We start from the raw sequence: 6,000 nt of genomic DNA, 5'->3' as shown, positions 1-6,000 counted from the left end.
AAAGAGCTCTTACTGATTTGTTTAATTACTACTGATTTTAAAAATGATTTTATTTCTTTTTTTTCGAGAAATAAACAAATCGGCGAAACATTAAATTGTATTTTCTTGTAGTTTTTGAAATCGAAAGTAGATCGTCTATGTTAGAGTGCTTTGACGAAACGAAACAATTTTTTTTATGAAATGATTTAAATAATTTCACCGTAAACTTCAATGTCAGATACTGCCAATTGCTGCTAAACTGTCTTCATATCATCACAATTTGTAAAACATATTGTTGAAACTGGAGATTTTGGCGGTATAAAAGAAAGTGTAATCATATCCGGATATAATATTTTGGGTAAATATCGAGCTGTGTTATGAAATTTAAACATTAAAGTAACAGACATGATAGATATTATTGTAACAGAAATGATTCTAGAATTTATTTTTATAATACATACATAGAATCAATATCAGACTTATATTCTAGTGCATGACCTGAAAGTAAAAATATGAAGTGACAGTCATTCATACTTTGAATATTGTAATACTAAAAAGAATCTAGAGGTAATATTTAGAAATTGAAACATAAAATTTTCAGTTAGAAATCGCACCAAAGGCTGTATCAAGGGTCTACATTTTCAAAATTTCCTTGTGGTGATACCCCAACCCCTAATTGCAGGAGGGGGTATCCTCCCACACCCTCCCCCCATATTGCCACTTTACAGTTTGATACATTTGCCCTTTTACCACCTGCCACAATGCCCATTTCAAAATCTGACTGCAGTTCAAAGCGGGAAGGAACACCCCTCCCCAAACCCACCCTGCTACCGACCACGTAAAAATGGCTCAAACATTTTTTCAGCCCAGTCTGGGCCTGTCTGTCTACATGAATCAAAACGGATAATTGAAAGTACATAGACTTGGGGACTACTGACATGGTTTTGAAGGGGTTAACAGGTCTGAAATAGAAGAAATGATGGATTTAACTAAAAAAGAACTGCATTTATTAATATTAGTTATCTTTTCCGAAATTGGTAGTAAGTCCGAGTAACTTCTCTTAGTTTCGAATGCGCAATTTTCCTGTCAGTGTAAACATTCATGACACTATATATTGACACTCAGCAACATTTACATATCTTTAAACGCAAAAGTAAGTATACTTTAAATTCATATCCCTTATAATATGATTGAACAATACCTAGCGTGTGACACGGTTATTGCCAGGCCCCTTATCTGTAAAATATCTGAACAGTTCTTTCGTCCATCCGTTACAAATTGTATGTGGCAATCCGAGCTATAAAATTTCAATATATAAATTTTCATATTCAAATTTTATCATGTGCGAATATATACCAGCCGATAATTGCCTGTTTTGGTAATGCCGGAGGCAAATGTTTACTGGAAAATATTTATAGTCATGGGCAGTATCTTAGTGTCACCTGTCAAATTGTAGTTTGTACTTTCAACATTTTTATTTTTGCGAACCACTCTTCAATTTTAGAGAAATATATTGGGTTTAAATACTTGTATAATGTCAATCAAAGTTTTACTAGGCATCGATTGAATGTCCATTTCATCTATTGTAACAAAATCTCTGTTCAGTTGGGGAAAAAAACTAAAACCAAACTGAAACTGGTAGACTATACTACCAGTACATCAATCATTAGCCGACTCTCAGGCCCTTCAGGCCTTTGATTCTTTGATTATGAATATTTAGTATTTTGTACAGTAAATCATAAAACGGTACTTTGTTTTGTAACATTTTAATGAAAAATAAACAATAGTAACCGCATAATACACTTGTTTTGTCTTGATATTGTATGTTATTGTATTTTACATTCGGGATGTAATTAATTACTTCTTTTGGTGGAGGAAGTCCGAATCGGTCAAAGTACAAAGTACTATGAAGAAAACCCTTGGTTTGATTAAAGTATATTTTATTTACATAACAAACCCAATGTGTTCCAGGCCCAACAGAGTCGTCCAAATTGATTATTCCACATTCAGCAATTGATTCTTTTGTTTTTGGTAAATTACTTCTACTAAATACACCCCTAAAGTTTTTAATTTTCAATGTTTTACCCATTGTTCAATTTCAAAGTAAGAAATTGGTTTGTTTATAAATTTTACTTTTTTTTACTATAGGAATTCGTCTGTAAGGTATCCGTTGAGAATAGATCTGTATACCCTGACCTTGTCGGTTGCTTGCAACCCACGTGGACTGTGATCCTCCCTTACCACTTAATAGGGATGTAATCAAAGGTATTCCGAGACTAGCAGCCAGCATACCTAGGAACCCGCCGTCTTGTTTTTGATTTTGTGTTAATTTAATTACTCCAGAACCCACTAGTTGTTTTCTTTGATTAGGTGTAAGATATGGTGATATTATGTTTCTTTTATCATTAGCTACCGAAATCATACCATTTCCATGTATTTTACTTACACCAGTACTGGCAAGTCCTGTCAAAGCTCCGACGCTTAACGGTCCTAATATTTTTGAAGCTATTTTTGCAGCTATCGGAAGTACTGTTCGACATAACAAACCAGCCAGAGCTCCTAAAAAACCGCCATTTTGACCTTGACTGGACATTTGTTTTTTTGAAATTGTAATTTCTAATCCCTTCTTATTCCTAAAAGAGTTGTTAATTTGAATAATTTGTGTTTTTGTTAAAAGGAAAGGGAAGTTTCCACGTAATTGTTCATGTTTTAATTTAAAAGTATGTGGAATTTTGTTATTATAAGCTTGTGCTAAATTTTTCTTTTGTCCATCTGTTCAATTTACTTTATATTCAATATAATTTGATGTCATTATATATTTAAAATTTATTTTATTTACACAATAGCAAGTTCATTTCCAATAGTATTTATTTCAACTGTTTCTTCATACAATATAATTGCATAAACACGGATATTAGCTGCTGGTGGAGTATTTAATTTAGCTGTTAATGTAATGTGCTTAGGATCTTCTGTTATTCCTTTCTTTTTTAATTCTAAGTTAAAATGAACAAATCTAAACAAAGCTTTAAAATTGAATAAATTTAAGAGACTTCCAGTGGTTTTATTATTTTGTTTATAATAATAATTAAGAACATCATCATAAATTCTTGATATACTTGTATATTCAGTTTCTGGATAAAAAACACCATTACCAACTTCAAGACGGCAAGATTCTAGCTTGCAATTATTATTTGCTGCATTAATTTTAAATGTATCTAATAAATGTGGATTATGTTCTTGTGAATTTCTTTTGTCAGGTCGTTGTAAATATACAAATACATTTCACGAAGATATTTCCAACTTGTTGCTTTCATATATCTTTCAGAAATTAAATTAAGTCCATATGGATTAAAAATTAAACGTGGAACCCACAATATTAATCTAGTTACAATTACCCTACCTGCATCAGCAGCATTAGCTCTGTAAATAAATTCATCATCATTTGTTAATTGTAATGTTATTTGAATTTGACTTGGGGGTAACATGTTTTGTTCCAAACCCTGAAAAAAAGAATAATTATTTAACGGAATTTTAGCATTCACCTCATTACCACCCTGGATTAATTTCTTTCTAAATTTGAAACCTGGATTATCATCAGCAGCAGCAGTAGCAGTAGTATCTAAATAAATAAATTCATTTATTTCAGTTGATTCTGCGTAATCCTTAGATAGTTAACCTAAATTTTTAACATTTATTACCTTGTATAAATTATTACAATCATAAACAATTTTTCCATTTTGTTTAACTATTAGCTGATCAATTATTGAAGCTACATTATTAATTAAAGCAATTTGATCTCCACAAGCATAATTATTACCATCAGCAAGTTTATTTACTTTAAAACTTACTTCAAAATAGCCATTAAACCAATCAAAATATGAACTTCTATCATTAATTGTAAAATGATATCCACTTTTTTTGTTGTTTAACATTATTTCCCAAGACAGAAATTAAAGGTGCATCTAACTGAATAGGAGTTAGTTCGTATCTTTCACAATACTGTTTTGTTCTAAACATGTATATTTTATATTATTTTCTTTTTTCTTCTTTTTGGAATCGTCTTACATCTGTAGAACGACCCGTTTATTTTTTCAAATTAACATATACAATATAAAAAGCAGTATAAAAGAAAATATAAATGTATAGAATGTGTGACAAAGTATTATTCAACATTTGTTACATTACATGTATTTCAAAAAGGTTTTCAAAATAGGTAGTCTTGTATTTCTTTTTTCCAAATAGTCTATTAGAACAATAATATCATTGTACAGGACATTACTAATATTTAAATATTTAGTTCGTCTATCGCTAATAAAATAGGTTTTATATATGCAATACGAAATGGTATTTAATAATAAATTTACGCCTTGATACTCTTTAAGTTCAATTTTATAACCAATGACGATACTTTCTAAGTTTTTAAACGATCTGGAAAAACCACATTTTTTGAAGACGTTAGAAATGATTGTCCAGAAATTTATCAGATATCTGCAGTCTAGGAAAAAATGCGAATAATCCTCAATACAGTTACAGTGTTTACAAAACGGATTATCAAATATATTCCAAGTAAATAAATTAAGATTTGTAGCAACAATACGATGGATAAGTTTGTACTTAAACTGTTTTACTTTGTTGTCTAAAGTGACTTTATTTAAAACATAATAGAAGGAACTCCACATAATGTGTTTACCAAACTGCTGTTCCCAGTATTTATGGATATATGGGCGTTCAAATTTTCTTTTTAGAAGTATATCATATATGATTTTATTTGTCATTCATTTTAAAGGTTTATTAGGTTCAATAAATAAAGCTAATTCTGTCTTTACCCTTGTTGAGTACGAATCTTTTGATTTTAGTTTCGTTTTCCATGAATTTGGTATTGCCTTCTTAATGATTTGAGTTTCAGCTATCCAGTTATGCTTAGATTTGAGAAGAGTTAATATTTTATTAACATCAATTTCTCCAGTATTTGAGATTATATCATTAACGAAAATGATCTTGGAGTCTATCCATGACTTAAATATAAGACATTTGCCGCTATATTTTATGAAACGATTGCCCCAGAGTATTTGTTTACGTATTTCTTGAAAAGATTCTGATTTAATTGTATCGATTTTGCTATTATTGAATTCAATCCATACATCTATAAGTGTTTCATAAAAATTAGGAATTGTGTATTTAGTACGTGGTAGTGACTTATAGGAATCTAAGTTCATGAAAAATATCAGAAGATTCTCTCCATATTGATTTAAGAAAAACTGTGGTATAACTTTCCAATTCGCGTTTTCATGTGATAAAAGATTGTGTACCCATTTTATTTTCATTGTTTTTGAGAATATATTTATATCTATCATGTCGAGTCCCCCATCACATTTATGCCCAATAGTAATGTTTCGCCTGATTTTATCGTTTTTACCATCCCAAAGAAATTTGAAGAAGTGTGCATTAATCTTACATAGAACATATTTTGGAGTTTCTAAATTTTGTATTAGATATGTAAATTTTGGTAACGCTAGAGACTTGATTACAAGAATTTTGCCATAAATTGTCAAATTTCTTTTACTCCAATTATTAAGAAATGATTGACATTGCAATTTTTATTTTCCCAATTAAGTTTATCACATTCTTGTCTGTTATTTCCAAAGGTTACACCTAGTGCTTTGACAGATTTATTTGTAAATTTGATGTCAAATTCTTTTGTACTTTCATTATTCTTCAGTTTTCCAATCCATAAACCTTCAGTTTTTGATTTATTCAGTTTTAAACCAGAATATACACCAAATTCATCGATAATTTGAATTGCAAAAGGAATTTCTGACTTGTCTTTCAAGAAAAGTGTAGTATCATCTGCTAGTTGAGTAATTTTCAATTGCCTAATTTCTTTAACATTAATTGCAATTCCATTTATATCTTGACTTTTACGGATTTTAATTGCCATAATTTCGGCTACAATAATGAAGAGTAAAGCTGATAATGGACATCCTTGTATACCTCGTGAGATTTTAAAGAAATCAGATTTCC

This window comes from Mercenaria mercenaria, unplaced genomic scaffold (assembly GCF_021730395.1).
Source record: "Mercenaria mercenaria strain notata unplaced genomic scaffold, MADL_Memer_1 contig_2195, whole genome shotgun sequence".
NCBI lineage: Eukaryota > Metazoa > Mollusca > Bivalvia > Venerida > Veneridae > Mercenaria > Mercenaria mercenaria.
Note: the sequence above shows the minus strand (reverse complement) of the source record.